This window comes from Bactrocera neohumeralis, chromosome 3 (genome assembly GCF_024586455.1).
Source record: "Bactrocera neohumeralis isolate Rockhampton chromosome 3, APGP_CSIRO_Bneo_wtdbg2-racon-allhic-juicebox.fasta_v2, whole genome shotgun sequence".
Classification (NCBI taxonomy): domain Eukaryota; kingdom Metazoa; phylum Arthropoda; class Insecta; order Diptera; family Tephritidae; genus Bactrocera; species Bactrocera neohumeralis.
The window spans coordinates 70,826,820-70,849,589 of NC_065920.1; the positions used below are offsets into that span (position 1 = coordinate 70,826,820).

Here is a 22,770-nt window from a genome sequence, read left to right on the forward strand (position 1 = left end):
TTGACGATGACATATGCGGAGAGTGCAGGGAAATAGGCATGAGAGAGACGCTGGAACACCTTCTCAGCTTATGTCCGAAACACGGCTTAGATATCTAGGAGTTTCGCAATTCAAGGGACTAATTAAAGTATCAGAATTAGATTTCGAATCTCCATTACACTTCATGAAAATCGTAGACGTTCTGCACGACGTAAACTTAAAAATTGTTAGGTTCCTGTAGGCTTATATACGGCGTGACAACCATCCAGTGTAACATAACCTAACATAATGACCGATGAATATTTTAGATTCCATTGATGCCGTAGCAGACCCCCAAGAGTACCTCCAAAATACATGAGCATAAATAATAATCGAGGGACTAGCCAAAATTTTGATTTTGGACAAAGCGCCGGCTTTCCAAAAATCGTCTTTCCCAAAAGGAGTCATTTTTTCTGAAAAAATGTACATATATTTCCACAGAAAGCTTAAAAAATCGAAAGTATTATCATCCGATTCCTTCGATCATTATCCGACAATTATTTCTGAGAAAGTCGTGTAAAAATTGTAGGTGAATCAGTATAGACGCTTCGAAGAGATTTTTCTCATCGACTCGGAAAAAAGCGTTTCTCGAAATCCTTGTTAAAGTTTCGACAACCGACTATACCAAGTTAAAAATTCTTACAATTCCATAACTCCGAAATTTTTTGTCGGATCAACGTCAAATTTTCGAAAAATATTTTTAAATTTGTGTCCAAAACAATCGATTTTTTTTATATTATATATAGTATTAAAAATTATAATAATAATAGTATAAATACTCGATTTGCTCAAAATAGACGCTAAAGCTTTTATCCGTTTAAACTTTCAAACCTCGTTCGGAACCATCTTCTCAAAATAGGCGCTAGAGATTTTACACGAAACCTTCAAACCTCGTCCAAAATGCGTTATCTCTTTCAATACCATATTACGGAGACATTCCTACTTCTTTGTTTAAATATCAGATCTATACTATTTCCTTGGACGACTCGGAGTTCACTTCGTTTCTTCTCTTTCTAACTTACCTTCAGTTTAAAATCGTTTCTGTAAATACTTTCACCAGAGCAGAAAGCCACTCGACTCCGTAAAAAATTTTTGTTGAAATATATGAGCATCCTGTCAATATATTTATCCCTGCAAAGGTGCGAAAAGCTTTGAAGTTCTAGACATAAAACCCTTTAATAAGCACAACAGATTAATCCAGAACTTTGAAAGCCTCCAAGGAGATTTGCGCAAACTCGGCAATTGTAGAGTTTAGTTCAGGCGACCACCATAGGATTACAGTGGTACTAAAGCTGCATAGCAATGTCATGTACCACACTTCCAGTGGCTCTAAATCAAAACAAATATATCAAATTAATTTAAAAAGAATAACTCATCAAAAAACGTCATAAAAAAAGAGTTCCAAATTTCACGATTAAAATATTTTTATTAATAATATTTTCAAAATTATTGAAAAAATATGAACGTAAAAGTTTTGGGTTACTAGTTATCGGAAATCAGTTGAATCTCGCGAATGAGATCCCCAAAATTTTTACCATTCTTGGAGGAATATTAAACTTAGTAGACGAAAGTTCATGCATCTATATATGCATTGATCTTCCTGAAGATGAATAATATGATTTTGTTATCTAATTTGTTTATTATTTTCCAATATAGTTTGCAATGAAATTAATTCAGAAAATAAGTGCTGCCAAAATGAGGTATGAGAAATTAGAGGAAACGTATTAAAATTAATAAAAAGTTCAAATAATGTTAAAAAATTTAACAACTACTAATGGTAACGGTTTAGAATTTAATAAATATATTTAAACATACAATAACTTTGTAATTATATTTCTATACAAAGTAAATCGTTTTACAATAATTGCTACCCGAATCGCATTCCTACAACCAATGCGAGCACGGAAAAAATTGAAGAAAAAATTATGAAAAAGATCAAATAATTCGCCTACATCCTGCAAATACTCTTATTAACGGTTAAAAAATTCATGAATACAGTCAAACATGTAATTTAATTAAAAAATCTACATATAATTCGTATTATTTTCCTTCTCTAACCATATCCACCTACAGTACCTGCCAAACTGTATACGCTGTGCTGCCAAACTTACCCGTCAGTGTACACCAGTTTTGACATTCCGTGCAACGCTGGCATACGAACGTGCAGCACAAAGCAGAACTGTAAAATTCACGGAATTATTTTTCGCCGTTGCGAGGCAAAACGTCAGTTGAGAAACAAATGGCGGATCGATTATAAGTGTAGCGGAAGAAGTGCGTGTCGAATTTTCCATAATTTACGGGCAGTGCAAAAATAATATATACACACATTGTGAAAAATAGTTTAAAATATCAACACAATCATATATAATTAAGTGAGTATGCCATTGGCGGTGTTTATTTGCGCATTTTTGGCAAAGAAAATACAGCCAAGTGCCATGAAAATTTTTTGCAAAGTTTGTGAATATCGGTGAAAAAGTGTACAAGTGTGTGAATAAATTGCATAAAATGTAAATTGGAAATGAGAAATATGTGAAAGATAGACAACGAAACGAAACAATTGAGTGCTATAGAATTTATGCAAAATGCGCTGGATTTTAGAAATTTCAACCAAGTGGGGGGTCCGTAGCAATTTTTTTTGTTTCTATCGGAAACTTTACCAAAGTAATATAGCAGCTGTCTGAAAATATAGTAAATATTATTAATAATAGCAGTATTGGCACAAAAGTCAGGTAGAAAGGCTGCAATAATAGCGTAATTGCTGGTGTGGCTATTCTAGCAGCAACAACTCGCCACGCCAAACAATTTCTATAGCTTGTGCAATAAGTGCTGCAACTGAATAAATAAAAATTATAGAATTACTCTATGCAAAAGTTGGTTCTTTAGGGATTTTTAGGTTTTTGTCCATAAAATTTTCATATAATTTGTTCTTTTTTTTGCTTTCCTATCGCCACTTATTTGCTATTTCTCTCTGTTTGCTCGGTACGCTTTGTGCTGCGTCTTCTTGTTGTTCATTCATGATTCTTGACGTCTGCTTTTCACCTATATTCGTAGTTGTTTTGCTTACTTTTCTCCTTGGCATTCGCCAATTGGATTTTTCAATGCTGTTCAGTCGGCTGTCGGATATTTTTCGCCAAACGTTTGCGGAAAATCTAACGATTTTGTAGTTAAAATTTTCAATTTTGTTTTTAATGCGACAATTTACAATAATTTGTACAATGTGAATTTACAAATACAAAGCTGAAATTTATATAAAAAATATTGTGTAATAAATTGCTTATTGTGCTATAGTTTCGTATGTACGTTTGTAAATAGCAAGCAATCGCTGTTTAGTAGAAAAATTATTATTGTATGTAAAATAAATTCGTAAATTTCAACTTTAGGCTTCCAGTTTATAGTAGTTCTGCGTGTTAATAATCGTTATTGTGCTTCGACTTAAAAATATATCAAATTGTTTAAAAAAAAGTGCATAATATACCCGGCAGTTAGTGTCAAACGCTTCTAAAACACAACAAAAATCCATAGCAGCTGCGTAAACAGTTAATTGGTATACAAAGGTGCGGCTCGCCTGTAATCTTGGCAAAGTAAAGCCTGTCAATAGCGCCGTGTGCAAGCAACAGCATTGTTTCAACTCTTACAGTTCAAAAAGGTAAGTTGCCGGATTTTGTTGTGAAAAAGTCATAATTTTAATGCGCGGCGTTAGAAAAAATTATAGAATTATATTGTTATAATTTTTAATTATTATTTGGTTTTATATATTTTTTCATTATTACTTTGTTTTATATACATATAGATATTTTTTGAACTTTTATTTTATTTTTGATTTTTATTATGTTTTATAATTATAATTTTTAATTCAAAAATGTTTGTTTTTTTATTAATATTATTATTTTTAAATATATTTTCTTATTTTTTAATTAATTTTCACAAGCTTTGTCCGCCTTATTCAAATATTGTATGCGTGTGTAAGAGTTGTGTAAAAAAAGTTGCTAATAGCTCAAACTTGCTTTGTGTGAATAATATTCTTAAGAAGTGCTTTAACATTTATTGTGAACTCGTAGGTTTAACAAAAGTTAACTAATTAGTTATCCGTTTAATTATGGAGTGATTCTCTTACTGTTTTTGGAAATAAACCATAATATTTTTCAACGGAAAACTCGCATGTGAATGAATCAGATTAAATGTGTAAGCGTTCTGCGGTCAGGTGTATTTCTACATCCTGTACAGCGTATGCTATTATAGAGAATCTTGCAAACATGTTGCTAAAGCTTATTATAGTAACTAAGGGCGATAGGTTTAGGTTTATACAAAATTAAATTAGCAGAATAACGAGACGAGTTAAAATCCGGGGACTGTATGTTTGGCCGTCCGTACGTCCGACTTGTAACTTGTGTAAAAATTGAGATATCCTTATGATGGGGGAACTGGGAAGAGTACAAATCAAAAATTGTTCGAATCCAACAAAAACTGCTCAGCGCTTAGATAGTGAATATGTGGGAAAAATATCGGACAATGTGTGAGATATATCTTTGAAATTTAAAGAGAATTCTTTCCTAAAATGTATGTCTGTGTGCCACGAATGAACTGAATCGGGTCAGTAAATCCCTCAGCCCCCACATACCTAAAATAAGGATTTTCGAGCTTTCGGGTGCCTTTATACCCCTTATACCGGCCAATATATGAATTATCTGAATAATACAGTATTAAAGGAGCGTGTTTTTCTAATAACGGTGCATATTTTTGCTAAGATTGTATAACATCGGGTGAAAACTCGATCTAGACTGCGTATAAAATAATCGGTTATATCTGAACTTATCTCCTCCTTACTTGTTTTGTTTTTAGCTACCCTCCCTCTTCATAGTAAAGTAATCATTACTTATGCCACTCATTAAATGCTTGCTTCCTTATTAAACTCATCATTAGGCCTCCTCATCACCACTGTCTTGATGTTCCCTCATTCTTAACTTAACATTTTCTTAACACACAGAGTAACAGTAAGCCTCACAAAAACAACAAGCTGATAAAAGTATTAATCCATTTTCGTTTTGCCGGAACTTAAACATTCCTTGATATTTCTCATTCTGCGCTTCTTCATTTATTCTTCTGCTTCAATGTTATTTTTCGTATTTTTACTTTTTAGACTTTTTATTAGCGCTTGGAAACAAGTTTAGCCAGTTTGCTTGAGGCTCGTCTAATGTCGGGCGCTAAAAGCGGTGGCAATGTCTATACAAGTTCGACTTCATAAAAAAAAAATAATAAAAAAGCATGAAAAAGGAAAATAATAATAATAAAAATTAAAAAAAGAAAAGTATAAGAAAAAATACTTTAAAATAAGATCATAATTAAAAAGTGCTGAACAACTAAAAGAAAAAAGTTCTAAAGAAAGCAAAGAACTTGAATCGCTGTATGAAGAAAGAGACGAGATTGAGTAAAGTAAAAGAAATTAAAAATAAAACTAAAATATAAAGAAAGCGTAGAAGCCCCTTTAGTCGATTTTAATGAATGTGTGTGCTTCAACTGGCTGCGCTGCTTACATATGTTCAAACATATGGTATCTACATGCTTCGAAGCTTACAAATGTACACACATACATATGTACATATGTATCTACATACATGCTTTGAAGTGGACGGCACACAGAACGCAAGCAGCCACTTGAGCATCTCAAATGACACACCAACAACTATTGCTGCCCCACATGTCGGCGCATTGAAGTAGCCACAGCACCTACATACATACATATGTATATAAAAATTTCAATTTAATCAAAAAAGAAGAGGTTTTGAATTTTCTGGTTTGCCTGCTGTGCTTTGATTGTGGCAAATCAAATTGGAATACCAATTCGCAGTCTTCCTCCAAAGCATTTATTTAGTAATTGTGTACATTCATATGTACATGCATATACTCATACATACATATGTATATTAAAGCGAAAATTGTAGGAAAGTTAGCTAGTTTTGGTGGAAAAAAGAATGACAATTATAAAAAAATAATATAATATTTATAAGCAATTCATAATTGTAGAATTATTAGTCTTTGACGAATTTCTTCGTTTTTTGATATATTAATTTTTAGTGCTGCATAGTTTGACAAAAACAATTTGAGTGATAAAATAAAACACAAACAGACAACACATCAACATTTGCTGCTTCGAAGACAATATCTATCACAGAACCATTTCATATAGCAGAAGAGAATATTAAAAAGCCTTTATCTTGATATTGATCGCTCAGATGATATAGGCAGATCGATATGTCAGATGCTATAGTGTTGTTTTCATACATACATTTGATACTTTATTTATTTGCTTTTCAAAAATTATTATTAGATTTTCTTGTAAAAATGTATTATAAAAACGTTTTTTTTTAATATTTTTTTAACAAAATTTTTTTGTTTCTATTTGAAAATAAATTTACAGATTTTTAACATTTTTTCTGGCCTATTTTCTAACTTTTTATTTTATTATTTATTTATAGTTGTACTTTTTACATATTTTTTTATAATTTTTTCCATGTTTTTAATTTAATATTTTTTTAAATTTTCTTTAATTAATTTTTTTTTTATTTTTCTTTTTTTTTCTATTTATTTTTATTTTGTTTTTTAATTTTTTTTATTTCCTTTTTTTAATGTTATTTTTTTTCAATTTTATTATAATTTTTTTTTCAATTATTATTTTTTAATTATTTTTTTTTAATTATTTTTTTTTTAATTTTTCTTTTTTAATTCTTAATTTTTTAATTTTTATTTTTTTATATCTGTTTTTTATGTTAAATTTTTTTGAAATTTTATAATATTTTCTTTTTCAATTATTTTTTAATTAATTTTTTTATTTTCTGTTTATTTCTATATTTTTCAAATAACTTTTTTATTTTTATAATAATTATTTAAAAAAATTAGGAGAATCTGGAAATTGTTCTAAGAACCACATTTTATTATGAATTATATTTATATGCGAATTTTTACATATTTTTCATATATTTTTTCAATTTTTTCATGCTTTTAATTTAATTTGTTTTTTAATTTGTTTAAATAAAATTTTTTTAATTTCTCTTTTTATTTTACTTAGCATTTTTTAACTCTTTTCTTTATGATCTATTTTTTAATTATTTTTTTTAATAATTTTTTTATAATTTTTTTTTGTTTAATTTTTTTTTAATTTTTAAAATTAACTTTTTATTAATTATTATTATGTGTTTTATTTTTTTTGTTACATTTTTTCAATACAGTTTTTTATTTTTTTTATTTTTATTAAAATTATTTAAAAATTTGCAAGAAGCTGGAAATTGCTTTGGGAACCACATTCTATTATTTATTTAAATTTTATGTGAATTTTTACATAGTTTTAAAAAAATTGTTCATGTTTTTAATTTAATTTTTTTTATTTGTGTTAGTTAAAAGTTTATTAATTTCTCTTTATTAATATTATTATTTAATAGTTAAATTATTTAATTAATTTTTTATATAATTTTTTAATTATTACTTTTAATTTTTTATGTTTTTCTTAAATTTATTTCTTTTATTTTCTTGAGATTTTATTTGTCAATTTTTATTATTAATTTAATTTTTTATTATAATTTTTTTTTATTATTGTTTTACTACTATTTTTTTATTATTTTATTTTTAAACTTTTTTTAAATATTTTTTTTTATTATATTTTTTATTTTTATTATATTTTTTATTATTATTATTTTTTTTTTTTTAATTTACAATTTTTGTAATTTATTTTTTATTTTATCGTTTTAAATTTTTTTCCTTCATTTATTTGATATTTCAAAAAATTGACTAGAAATTACTTGAAATTTCCAATTTTGCTTAACTGCTTTAAAACCCGCATTTTTTACTTTTTATTGAAATTTCGTACTCTCTTTAAATTCTTCAAAAACCACATTTTTACTTTGTACTTACATACAAAAATTATTTTTTTCGTTTTGTTTCATTGTTCTAATTTATTTTTGAGATTGAAAAATTTGCAAAAAGCCGTTTGGAATTTTAATGGCATCAAGCAGTAATGAAAGCAAAACATTCAACAAAAATAAACAACAAAACAAAAAGAAAGGTATAAAAGTATGTGGAATTGAGCATCATTTGAAAGGAATGTTATGTACAAATCAGAGTAAGAGGGTGTGGCTTTTAACATTAAAAAAAAAAAAACAATTTATACTTACAAATGTTTAACATTTCTGAAGGCACATACTCCTATAAAGTTTATTTGCAATTTTTTTTTTGTATACAGGCAGAGCAAGGAGTGAATATAATTCCATTTGAGCTTCTTTGTCTTTTAGAGCGCTCAGACATTTTTTGGTCATCGATATCGATTTGAAATTATGCGGATGTCGCTTTTTCGCTAAGAAGCCACACATTTGTCGGAATCGACAATATCGGACTAAAAAGCTTATAGCTGCCATATAAAATGATCGATCAGAATCAAGTTTTTGCATGGAAAACTTTTTTGTTTGAAGAGATATCTTTACCAAAATGAGATTGGATTATTTTCTGAGGTGTTGCTACAATCTCCCAAGAAATTGTTTAGATCGGACCACTATAGCATATAGCTGCCATACAAATTGAACGGTCAAAATGAAGTTTTTGTATGAAAACCTTTTTTATTTAAAGAAATATCTTTACGAAATTGGACATGGATTAGTTTCTGAGATAATGCTTTAATCGCCGAATAAATTTTTGAGAACGAATCACTAAATCATATAACTGCCATATAAACTGACAGATCAAAATCAAGTTAAAGATCTTTTTATACTCCTTTATACTATAAAATCGCATCCGCGAAGGGTATTACTGCTTCGGGACAGCCGAAGTTAACGTTTTCATGATTTTATACAACTCCCAAATTCTGTAAAAAAATTTACTTTATTTTAAAAAATCAAATTTTTTTTTATTCAAAAATCAAAAAAATTTTTCTATCCAAAAAAAAAATTATTTCGAAAATTATGTGGAAATTAAAATACCCCCAATTCCAATACCCATCACACCAAAATTTTCACGCCATTAATTTTATTCGTTCAAAATATTCCACACTTTTGCTTACGATTTATTATTTTACACATGACTGTGCTGCGATAAAATCTAGAAATATTCAAAAAATGCTGCTGTGCAAATAGAAGAAATTGCGCTGTGATTCAATTCAAACTGCTGCAGTGATTTCAATTGAAGCAAAATAATCAAAATGAGAAATAAAAATCGCTAAATCAAATATAATGCGATTTATAGCCAGCATCCCACCAAAAAAAGGTTGCCCAATGAAGCAAGCAAGCGAACAGCCAGCAGAGCGGAGCAGCTATTTGCGCAACAATTGCTAGCTTAGAACCACATGGGAGCACACATACGTGTATATATACACATGTGTGGGTGTGTGCATTTGCCTCCAGCTGAAACAGCAGCTGCTCGCCGTTGACGACAATCGCGCAGCGGATCCCACAAATATGTAAATATTGGGGAATATGGGGCGCACAAATTTAATGAGGATGCATTCAATTAAATTCATATTTTTCACTTTACGCAACAACAACAGCAACACCAAAGCTAACGCTTATGTGTGTGTGAAAGAAAAATAACTTGTGTGCTGTCGGTGTTCGAAGATCTAGGGTAGAGGGGTAGGAGCTGTGCTGGGTGCTAGAAATTGAAAATTACTGCATATTCTTCACTGTTAGCCACATTAGGGTGTGTGCATGTCCATGTGGCAGTGCTATGCTTGTGTACCCACGCTTTGAGTCCCCTCTTGCTAGCTTTATCCCCGCCTTCCCTCACGCTGTATTCAATAAATTCTGGCCAGTTCTTCGCCTGCGCCGCTTTGATCAATACAATCTTTGACAATGCACACACATTTTTTTCACCAAAGGAATTTGACACGAGCTTTTGTTGTGTCTGTCTGTTTATTCTGTCTGCTTGTCTACTTAGTTCTGTCTTCTTCAGAAAATGCAGCGCTGCGGATTTGAGTGTCTCAAATTTTTGTTGCATTCATATTTAATGTTTTTTGTTGTTATTGTTGCTGTTTTCGGAATTGTGCTGTAAGATAATATGTGACAGCAGTGCTTTAGTTGCATATGTACAGTTATATTTATGAAGATATCAATTTAATGCGCTTAAGAGTCTGTGTGGGAGCAATCGTGTGTTTGCATGTGTTCTCTTGAATATATTTTTGTATTATTGCCGTTTTGGATTCTTTTTGGTTTTTATATGTATGCTCTATCAAAGCAGGAAAACACATTTATTAGAATTATTTAAATTCATTTCAAAAAAATTTATTAACAATTAAAAAATGAGCAATCACAATGAATATTACCGTCATAGGGTTAGGTTAGATGACTGATCAAATGTCGCACCTCGATTGATATATTTTGTCCTTTGTGAAGCTATAGAAAAGAAGAACCCCAAAACTAGGGAGGGGCTAGCCTTACCAAATGCAAAGATATCACTAGACCTCTTGCGAACGATCTTGGGCCGAATGGATTTTGCGACAGCGCATGTACCGATGGCCATCGCTGACCGAGCTTCCGCGAGGCTTTGCTCTTTAGTAGCAGAACGCAAGAGGATACGGGAACACCGAACCATTTTACCGATAGCGGTTCTAGGGTGCCTTTTCTTGTTCTTGTAGTTCATCAGCTTTACAATTTCCTGCGATACCGCTATGGCCTGGTACCCATACTAGTATTATCACAAAGACACTCGATGCTATTGATAGCGAGGTTAGACACTCTTCGACTAGCCCTGAACGCACTGTTAATGAGTTCAAAGCTAGTATCACCGCTCTGCCCTCTTGTGGATGGTCACTCCTCTGAAGGAGGCTGCAACAGTCAGGAAGACAGAAACTGGAGGTCATATAGAGCACTTGACAGTAGACCCCTCCACCAACCTTTCCCCCTAAGCTTTGATCCATCCATAAAGCTGCTCACTGCCCCTTTCCTCCAACGGCTTCTTCTTACCCACAACTCCTTTGCCTGTATATGGGTAGAGAAGGAGTCGCCAGAGTTCGGTTTGGCGACTCCATAATCCAAATGATCCGGTATGAAGCCAAAGTGGATGAAGATATCTGAGGGCTTAGATCCGTTTTCTTTTAGTAAACCAGACTCTCTGTGCCATGATTGGAGTGAACTTTATTGCACCACACATGCTGATGAGTGCCGTCCGTTGAACGCTCTCGTGTTTCTTTGCAAGTGAGGTCTTTTTTAGAGCCCTCCACCATATAAAGACTTCAAAGAGCATGTAGTCGTAGAGCCAGAGGACCAATTTCGGTGAGAGATCCCGCCTTTTGAAAATGACTCCTCTACAGCAGTTCAAAGCAATCGATGCCTTTTTTGTCCTCTTCTCGATATTTGGCTTTCATGAAATTTACTATCCAGGATGAGCCCTAGATATTGCACTGTATCCGCTGGTGGCAGACGGATATCTTCAATTCGTGACAGCGGTGTCTCCGGAATCTTGTATCTTCTGGTGAATAAAACCATCTCGATTTTATTTGGGTCTACATCGTCTGCATAAGTAATCACCCTGCAGCCACGAGTTTCAAGTTTTTTAAACAGGTCGTTAACGACCAGGATCCATAGCAGAGGTGTGAGAACTCCACCTTGTGAGGTTACCCTACTCCATTCCGTTTCAATCACTCTGTCGCACAGAAGGCTTAAAATGAGGTGTTTGAGGTTCGACTCAAACCCAGAGTAGATACGACTGTTTCCGGCAGGACGTTATTGACAGCTCCCTCTATATCAAAGAAGGTCCTAACAGCAGTCCAAAATATTTAACATTTTGACACCCATTTATATCAACCGAAAGTGCTTATCATTATTCTTCATTATCTTGGTCAAATAATTGCCCGTGTACTGCGCTGCAGCTGTGTAGCATATTAACGCTACCAACCTAACTGTAATTATTTTCCACCCTCATAATCGTCGGTAAACATAATTGCTTTCCATTTTTAACGCACCTTTTTTCAGATGATTGCTGAAACAAACTGAGTGAGCTATTAGCCCACCTCCCTCACCATTCAAGTAAACCTTGCGCTCAGCCTTGTAAATTCAACCCTCAATTTGAATACCCCATTTAATGCCGACACTTTGTTGCCGTTGCTTGCAACGCTGTTTGTTTTTTTCACTTATCTACTGATTCCCTCAACATTTTTGTTTGTTGTTTGCTTATTTTTGCTACTGTTTTCTTTGATTTCTTCGCCTTTGTGGCTTTCTCGCATACATACAACCCGATTGTCTGCCAGGTTGTTGCACGTTTTTTGGACACCCTTAGGTGTTCGTTTGAGTTTAATACAGGATTTTGTAATTCTTCAGTGGATTTTGTATCCTCACTTTGTTTATTTTTATTTTTTTCTCTCGCTTTTAACCTCCTATCTTACCCACCTTATGACGGACTCTTTAAGTTTTCCTTTGTTTCAACCCTTTTTTTTTGTTTCTTTTGCTTTCATTTTTCCCATCACTAGAGTTTGCATAATTTTTGTGGTGGGCAAGGTTAAGACGAACCATTAAACTTGTGGATTTTGGCGAGTTACAGGTAGTCGATGAGCTTACTCAACCTGAAAGGGATGTTATGTGAGGGTATTAAAATCTCTGTGCATCAAAATTTCAATTATCTCATTCCGCTAAAGCTTTTTCTTATCTCTAAAAATAGTACGAGGAAAGAAATAGATTAAATGAGAGTTGAAGTAGTGATGCAGTACGAGAATATGAGGTTTAAGATATAAAGTATATGTCTAAAATATGTGGAATTGGAACGAAAAGAGAATAATAATAGATTACTTGTCAAAAGAGGCATTTAAATATGAGACGAAGCCATTGAACACAATAATATTTTACTTGTCAAAAGAGTCGTTTAAATATGAGACGAAGTTATAGAATACAACTCTGGATACATTTGTTCTTGACATTGAATTTTTTTCTTCGAAAAACTTACTCTACTTACACAATTTTTGGAAAAAAAATATGTAGACTTATACATATAGCCTTTAATTTTTCTGAAATTTAGGTTATAAGACAATAATTCATAGAAGCCTAAAAATATTTCTATTTACAATTTTTGAAATGATTTAAGATTCATATAAAAGGTTAGACCTTGCATGCAGATCAGTGTATTTAATTATTATGTTAGTAAAATCCTTAAATTGTATAATCGGTTTCCAGCTTCAAAGGTTTTTTTGACGAAACGGTACTTTGAATATTTAGGCAAGTGATATGAAAAAGATGAGCACATAATGCATAACCGATGTGCAATACAAATTTGAGAAAAATCAAGCAAAAACAAATCACAATAGTCAGCGAATGTACGATACAGCGCGAGAAAATCGATATATTAGTAAAATTTGACAGTGCTTGATGTTAAAAAAAATAACTTTATTTCATTATGAAGTTTTTGAGGGCAATTAAATAATATTTTGTCTTACTGAAATAACTGAAAAGTTTTGGAACATTTAGTTGGACGAATTTTGACAAGAATAAATCGAAGTTTTTAAAAAGAAGAAACATGTAGAGATCTTTCGAAAGAAAAATGAAGAGATTATTAATCTATTCAAGAGTATTAAAAGTTCTTCTTGGATCATCTTTAGACGCGAAAATGATCCCATCACTATCAACACCGCCAAAGATCTCTTGGAACTCCCAAATTTTTAAAATATTTTTTCCTAATTTTTTTCCAAAAATTACTAACATTTGTACATCCAAATATAACCTATGTATTGTTTTTTATTTCTGAATTTTGAACAATTATTAGTAATATCTTTCATTCCCAAAAAATGAGTTTTTTTAGGCTGCCACACTAGGCATGCCCTTTACGTAATGTCTTTACCTAACTACTTTATAGTTAAATATCATTCGCAAAGCGTATGCACATAATTTCTCTATTATTACATCAAAGTCTCACCATTAAGTACCGTTATTGACCGCGAACACTTCTACCCGTCACACCACTTAATTTTCCCACAAACGAAAAATTAGCGCTGCGTCCCAGTGAACTTTCCGCACCTAGACAGATACATACTTTTATACGCCCATTTACAGTTGTAATACAGTTATTCACCTATGTCTATATGTTTCTATTGCCCTACAAGCAACACATTACTGCCTCCCATTCAAGCATTTAACTTACGTGTAAGTTTCCACGTGCCAATTTCCGCTTTGTTTCTTGTTTCTTGAAATATTTTTTGTTTCACATATTTTTATTGTTGCCATGTGGTCATGGTAGAAAATTGAACGTAATAAAAAGCCGGCTCTGAAAAGTCATAACTTTAATGTATAACGTAACACTTGTAATATAGCATTTATGCTGATAACTAAGCGCTCGCTTGGGTGTGATGTGGAAAAGGTACCCACAAAAGACGATGAAGACCGTAAGACGTCGTACACACTTAAAACAACGATTTAGTTTACATAATACGAGCGTAGCTGTAATGTAGTAAAGGTTTGAAGACACAGACAGACGTGTCTGTATATAATGTCTTGGTAATGATTGAGTAAGACTATGCTGTACCGTTAAAGGCTTGAAGTGATGCCAACAACCCACATGCTGGTGATTTACATATGCAGATACATATTTGTTGTTGGCTAGTTCAAAGTTAGATAGACTACGAAAGCAAGCCCTCACCATTCAGTTTCAATACATACATACATGCATATAAAGGGTGATTCACATCGAGGTTCCCTACTTTTTTGAAGAAAAAACACCGAAACTTCAAATTTATTGGGGATTGTTTATTATCATTCGAAAGAACGTTCTTTCGCATTTATTTTTTGATTATTATCTCTTGCGAAAGTTAGCCGCGGTCCAATTGAGTTGAGTTCAATTTTCGATGACTCGTTGGAGCATTTCGACTGGTAACTGGATAATGACAAACGTGATGTTTTGCGCCATGGCCAGAATCGAAACGAGATTGTCCGCATAGACTTCAGACTTTACATATCCCCACAGGAAAGAGTCTAACGGTGTAATAACACACGATCTTGGTGGCCAATCGACCGTCCCAAAACGTGAAAATATCTGCTCACCGAAGTGTTCTCTCAACATGTATTGTTGTGAACCAAATGTCGTCGAGATAAAAAGCTTCAATTTCAGGTATGAAAAAGTCGGTTATCATGGCGCGATAACGGTCGCCATTGACGTTTACGTTCTCACCGCCATCATTTTTGAAGAATGATTTCACGGGTCCACAAACCACACCAAAGCGTTGTTTTTTCAGTATGAAATAGCAGCTCTGGAATCTTTTCAAGTTGAACGTGAACGATTTATAAACGTTTTTCAAGTGTAAGTGCTTCCTCGATGAAATGCCAAACAATACTGAACAAAAATAACATGACAACTTGACACGACTCAGGCGTGAGCTGTCAAAAAAAGGTATTGAAAAAATTACCACTACTTGGATCACCCGTTATATATTTATAAATATGCATATACTCATGTAGCTGCCCAGTTCAAAGCAGAAATCCGGAAAACTTGCACCAGTCACTAAGTTACGAAGGCAAGAGTGAGCGATAAGAGAGGTTAGCTGCTGTAAGACCTCCTCTATATTATATGCAACTGAGTTTACACAGCTTCTTGCAACACACTGGCAACGCTGACCAAGTGAAGACCACGCACACAGCTTCAAAGCATTGACTCCAACGCTCGAACACATGAGCATCGTCTCTAAGTCATACGAAATGCACAAAACACGACAAAGCAGAACTAGAAATCACATTGAAAACTGTAAACATAACGAATGGCTCCCTTAGGAAGCGTGGTTTTCTATGTCTCTCTATGTTGGGGGGCAAGTTGCAGTGCTAGCGTGCTAGCTAGCGGCGCCATGACCTCTGCGCGCTTACAGTTCATGCCGCTGATATGCGTGTTCTTCACACTTCTAACGCGCAGCACAGGCCGGTGCTTGTGTTTTTGTGTGTGTTTGCCTATGGCATTGTCTATAAATTTTCATGTCTTCTAGCTTTTTTTTGTTTACTTCTGATACATGCTTTGTGGATAATATTTGTGTGTAGCTCTTCACAGTTTTCTTTCGTATTTTCCAAATTAGTTGTTGAGTTGTTGTATTCAGCGACGTATATATTTTTTACGATTTTTTCCCATGATATGTTTTTCAATATCATTTAATCTATTGTTATTTTTTTTTTTTGTTAATTTCGAATATTGGTCGAAGCAATGATACTAAATACGATATTAGTTAGGCCTAACCTTCAAAAGCTGCTTGTATAAATTGCGGTTCGGCAAAGCAACTTTTGTTATTGTGAAAAAAATGGGAATTTCGCGTGTTGATAAAATATTGCTTTTGAAGGGAAAAGTTGAACAAAAGCTTAGCTTGATGACGAGTTTCCGGACATTGCCTCGGGAAAGCAGTGTGGAGAGGTTTAAGCGCAATAAACCCGATTTTTTTCATCGATATGTGATAATGGATGAAGCACGGCTCCATCATTTCACTCCAAAATCCAATCGATAGTATTCCGAGTGGACTGCTCCCGATCATTCCCCGTGCGATAGCGTTATTGGATCGTTTAAAAGACGAAATCGCTGAAAAACGCTATATTTCAAGGAAAGGAAAGTAAAAACAATGTAAATCGAATTATTTCTCATCCACCGTATTCTCCAGATCTGGTCTCCAGCGACCATTTCCTGTAAAAGAAGCTCGCTGGGAAGAACTTTTCGTCGAATGAAGTTGTGATCGCCGGACCTGAGGTTTTCACCTGGTCTTTGCAACGAAGTGGAGGTCTACCTTTTCCTCTGCTTCCCCCGGCGGGTACTGCGACGAACACCTTCAGAGCTGGTGCGTTTTCATCCATGCACACGAAACAACCTAGCCAGCGTAGCCGTTGACTCTTAGTTCGCTGAAATACCGTCCCAAAGTACGCTTATACCGAGTTGTTGACGAGTGCTCTCAGAGAGCAGGAGTGCTGGTCGAGTAGAAAATCGTTCGGCTGTCTGTTGTGATAGCAGCTTCTCGACGTCGAACCTTCCTTGTGCTTGTTGACGTGCGTTTTTTGCTGTACAGAGGCGGTTGCGTATCCTGGCTGCAACAAGATAGTATTCTGTGTCGATGTTAGGACCCCGTAGCGAACGCACGTCTAAAACACTGAAGACGTGTCTTCCGTTTATCACAACGTGATCGATCTGGTTAGTGGCTTTTAGATCCGAATACAGCTAGGTAGCTTGATGAATTTTTCTAAGCTGGAATCTCATACTACAGATAACCATATTTGGGGCAAAGGTGAAGTCGATCAGCCTCAACTTATTTGGGAATGTTTCATCATGGAGGCTGAATTTACCGACCGTTGTGCCAAAGATACCTTCTTTGCCCACCCTGGCTTTAAAGTCGCCAAGCACAATTTTGATATCGAGGCGGAGACAGCTCTCATAGGTACGCTCCAAGCTCTAGCAGTAGACCTCCTCGCCAAAGTCCTTTTCCCGTGTGTAGCAATTCCTGGACGGCGGTTCTTTACTCTAAAGAGGAAATCAATCAGCTGGGCAGCGGCAACTTCCCAATTAAAGGACCGTACATTCCAGTTGCGTGCCCCTAAATCGTATTCCTTAACATTTTTGCAGGGGTCGTCATCAAAAGGGGGGTCTCTCATCCGCGGATGTTATTTTTTTTGGTAACCCAGAGTATACTTGGTCTAAAACCGGAAGTCGTAAGATGCTTGAGCCACATGTAAAATAATCGTTTCAGGTCCAATCGCAATTGAATGGCGTTCAAAGAACTTTCCACACTTGCGTGAACTTCTACACATGGCTACATGCTCTAAGCTTAACCTACCATTCAAATAATATTAAAAATATGTCTATAATATCAGCGGAACTCAAACTGATTAAATGAGCTTAAGTCGACTTAAGCTTTTTTAACTTAAATCCAATAAAATTAATATTTAAAGTAATTACAAAATGTTGGGTCCGTTGAGAGAATCCAAAGTAACAGAAAAAACCCATTTCACTAACGTTTCAAGTTTCTGCGCGTTGAGTGCTTGGGTACCCGTTGAGCAAAAAACAAAGAAAAAAACCAAACATACACAATCGGAAAAAAGTTTACCTGTGTATGTGTAGCCACGTACATACACACATAATTAGGTGCACAAAACCAGTTTTTGGCTCCACAAAGCTGCCTGCCACAGTTTATTAACCGCTTCAAGTGTGTTCTGCGCTCTTCAAGCTCCACTCTGCCGACTCTGACTGGTTTTCGCCTAACTCAACCGATTCTACACAACAATTGCCATTAGATTTTCGCGATCAAATTATAACATGTAATATATATTTATATATATATGTATGTAAATATATAGTGTATACAAACATATATACAAACACATATTCGTGTTTATCTGGAGCCGCGTGTGTAGCTCGTATTGCGGAGCGTTCGCGCATCCGCCGCATTGTTTGGCGCTTAGTAATTTGCATATGCGTCGCTTGCCGCATCAGTCGCTTATTAATTAATTATGTTTTTCGATTTTTCCGGCGATTATAAACGTAACGAACATTTTTTTGGTGTTTGCTCGGCTGTGTGTAGCCGCGTCTTTGGTTTTGCTTTACAAAATTTCACACATTTCGGTTCAACGTTTCTTGTGGCTGACATTGTTTCGTGTTTTTTGTTGTTGTATTGTTGTTTTTTTTGTTTTTTTGTTTTTGTATTTTTTGTTATATTTTTTTTTTTTGCTCTTCTCTTACACATATTCATGCGGCGACGCATGAATATATTCAATTTGTTTTGTTGTTAGTTTCTTACCTGTACCATTTTTTGTCAAGGTCGTCTATACATACCGCCTTGCTTTGTTTTTGTATTTGTTTTCAGTAATTTATCAATTTTTGTATTATTGGTTTTCTAGGTCTGCCTTTTTGACCATTTATGAAATCTATTAAGCTTATTTGGATTTTATATTGCGAGATTTGGTGATTTAAGTCGCCCTAAATCTCTTAACAATTGCTTCGAATTAATGAATTGTGATGAAGAGTTGGTGATTTTTGGGTTCACTTCAATTTTTTGTTGCTGTATTGAAGGTATAATTATACCCTAAAGAGTGTATATCATGTTTGTCACGATTTTTTTATACCCTGAAGGGACCGTCTGGATTCCTTTAAGGTATATATGCATATAAAAGGTCAGCGTGAAGCGTTGAGCCGATTTAGCCTCTCCGAACTAGTCTCGAAGTCTTTGAGATAGCCATCTTAAATTTTACACTTATTCTTTTCTCTTTAAGAAGCGGCTCATTAGTCGGAAGCGTTGATATCGGACCACTTTAGCATATAGCTACCATATAGACTGACCGAATCAAATCAAGTCCTTGTAGGGAAAACTTTTTTATTTGTCCTGATATCTTCACGAAATTCGGGATGAATTATTTTCTAAAAGAATGCTGTAACCTCGGAAAAAAATTGTTCAGGTTGTTGTTGTTGTTGTAGCGGCAGAATTCTGCCGAGTTGACAGTCCTTGGCCGGAATAAAAATCCGGGTCCGTTCCGGTTACGTAGACCCGACTGTCATGGGAATTTTTCAGGTCGAACCACTATAGCGTTTAGTTGGCATACAAACTGACCGATGCAAAACGAGATAAAAATCGATAATTTTTTGGTTAATTATGAGACCAATGAACATTAACCTCTAAGTTTGTGTCTCCAATTTGAATATATTAGGAACTTAATTTTGATACAAAGATCGTTTACAGGTTGTTCATTACTAAAACAAGGATAGGTGTGGTTTTTAAATACAAGTATGAACATGGTTTTCGTGGAAAGAACACCCGAACTTATTTTCTTCAATAAAAAATCTTCACGCAAAGGATATGCAGGTAGGGAGGAGTGCAACCCTGTTGTATTTCGGGCTCAATTAGCACTAGCTGTGCCATTTTGAGGTCCTAGTCGTAGACCTTTTTATTATTGCTATAACGTTTCACCTTCTCTTTCAAACCATTTTGTGGTTTCAATGAAGCTATTAACGCCCGTTAAGCTTTTTGTAGACATTCATTCACGGTTTGATGCTTGATGGATTCCAAGTATTCTGGGTCGGATCTGCGATAGGGCTGAGCATTCACAAAGAAAGTGGAAAATTATTTTCTTACTCTCTACTCGACAAGTTCGGTAGATGAATAGAAAGAGAAATGTCCAGATCATCGGAATATACTCCCGTGCCTACTCCGCAGTCCATTTTGGACCCAAAGGTATTGACTGAGATGGTAACTTCCTCCCCTATAATGCCCTTTCTCCATTATCGTTTAGAGGGTATACTCACCTGGAAGTAACAATTGAAATCCAACTTTGGGAGAATGTATTATGAAACAAAGGATAATATTATAATTTTTTTTCGTAAAATTAGCTCCTTTGTATTTGGAAACCTCTGGTCTTCAATATTTCATTTGAAGTACTAACAGTATTGGACAACCACGAGCACACGTGACATGATATTGAACCTCAAATTAATTCATTGAGCATCTCAATATCGATATTGTAAAATAATGTTTGAGTCTTGTTTCTTGCGCAATATTGATCTTACATTAAATAGGAATATTTTTGAAAAAGCAAGACGGTGTTGCCCTGGCGTAGTTCTTCTTAAATGGGATTTGCTAATTTTAGCAGCTTTGGTCAAAAACAAAATTTTCTCGTCTATTTGACAATGAACAAAAAAAATAGTCCCTTGCAGTTAAATTGCAACCCTGTGTTTTCAAAATCTCTCAAGCTATGAGTGTTACATAGCCACTACCGAAATTAAGGCAGTCTTTTTCAGTATATCACTTTTGTATCATTCCAAATTGCGTAAACGTAGCTTTGAAAACATTTTTTTAATATATTTCGGATAAGGTGGCAACCTTATATAGTTATGTATTTGTTAAATACTTTCTTCAGTCTCTTAAAGTTGTATTTTCAGACTTAAACTTTCTTAAATGATACCCTCGTATCCAATTTCAGTAAATGTAGCTTTGGAAACATTTTTTTTATATTTCGGATCAGGTGGCAACCTTATAAATTTAAAATTTTGTTAAATATTTTCTGTAGTCTTATAAAGTTGTGTACTTAGACATTAGCTTTCTTAAATAATACTTTCGTATCAGTCCAACTTGGGTAGGTGTTGATGTGAAAACATTTTTTTATATTTTAAATTAGGTGGCAACGTGATATAGTTATATATGAATTTGTTAAATACTTTCTAAAATAATATTTATTTCATACTAAAAACGCCTAATATACTTTTAATAAAAATAGTTATTTAGAAATTTTTATTACTTGGGGTTGCCAGACTTACGATTCTCACATAAAAATGTGCTAGAAGCTAAAAAATTTAGACTCACGGTTTATGAATAATTTTCAAAATATAATTTTTTAACCGGAGTATTGTTTTCAGATAGGTGGCAACCCCGAAAATATATTATTGTTTTTTAAAAAAACTAAAATCGTTATTTTCCTGTAGCAAAACAATATTTCAGAGAGGTGACAACACCAAAAATATTTTTTTTGGAAACGAATTTTTAATCATTATGTTCCTACACCGAAATATTTTTTTGAAATACGTGGCTACACCAAATTTATATATTTCGCAATATTATTTTCAAATTGTTATCTTACTTCACCAATATACTATATTATTTTTAAATAGGTGGCAACGCAAAACTATTTTTTTTTTTTTTGTAATTTAAAAAATATTCAAATCACAATTTGTTTTGTTTTGCAAAATATTAATTCGACAGATGGCAACTACATTATATTATATTTTTGTCATTTATAAAATTTTCATATTATAATTTTCTTTCACCGAAATATTATTTTGAAATATGTGGCAATACTATAAAGTCTTTTTTTGCGTTAAAGTTATCTTCAAAATCTTTACCGTTAGATGCATTATTACCATTTTTCCACAAATCTCCAAATCCCCTAACAAGAATACGTAAAATCCATCAAAGCAAGCGCCAAGTTGTAATTTACGTCAGCTTAAAATAATATTTTGGCAAACACTTGTCAGCGAAAGAGCTCGAGTGGAAAATAATTTGCAGCGAACAAGTCCAATATGAACGACCTTGAACAAGGCCGTCATTTCAATCAAACCGAAAATACATAAGCGCACAGCTAAAATAATTTAGCAGGAAAAAATATTTTAGCAAAACCAACAACAAAGCCAAAGACAAAGAGACAGTTGCTGGCAGCGCACAGTCAGTCAGTCATCCATCACAAGTAAACATTTCAAATTGTTGCAGAAATTTTTTCGCTCGTAGCGCATTCGTGAAAGGGTGTGTCATCACGCGCGGCAGCAATGCGTTCGCACACACATATGTATGTATACATATATGTATAGATATATATTGTATGTAAGTATATACGCGCTTACTGTTTTTAATCCAGTACTCTATAGCCGACTCCATTAGTGTTGCTGTTGTTGTTAGTACTGTCAGTTGTCGCTCAAAATGCATTTGCGAGACAAAGCAAAAGCGAAATGCATTAAAAAAACGAAAATTCCCACGAATTTCAACAATTTTTGAAGCACACAGTTGTTTTGGTTTATTTCGTCTCTGTTTAAGTTGTGTGGCAGCTGAGCTATGCGTTGAAATATTTACGCGTTGACGACAAATAAAAATTAACTTTCTGTTTCACTTTTGTTGAATGTCTTCAAACACATTTATTAGTATTTTTTGAAATTATATTTCTCTTTCTTTTGTAATGTTTATATTTCTTTTAATATGGACAAAAATGTTAATATAATTCTTAATTAATTGAATTAAAAAATTATTTTTAATTGTATTTTGTGTTTTTTTTTTAATTTTTAAAAGAAAATATTTTTTTTTTCAATTTTCATATTTTT

General features: G+C 33.5%; 1 protein-coding gene across 7 annotated transcripts in view; it reads left to right on the top strand.

Moving 5' to 3' along the window:
* The first annotated feature begins 2,260 nt into the window (after positions 1–2,260).
* The window catches only part of LOC126753023 (protein FAM102B), a 195,577-nt gene continuing 175,067 nt past the window's right edge, over positions 2,261–22,770 (top strand). For all 7 annotated transcript variants that reach the window (XM_050464115.1, XM_050464122.1, XM_050464114.1 and 4 more), the window contains exons 1-2: positions 2,261–2,390; positions 3,399–3,664. The gene's annotated coding sequence lies outside the window, so the exon portion shown is untranslated. The remainder of the gene's footprint in view (positions 2,391–3,398; positions 3,665–22,770) is intronic.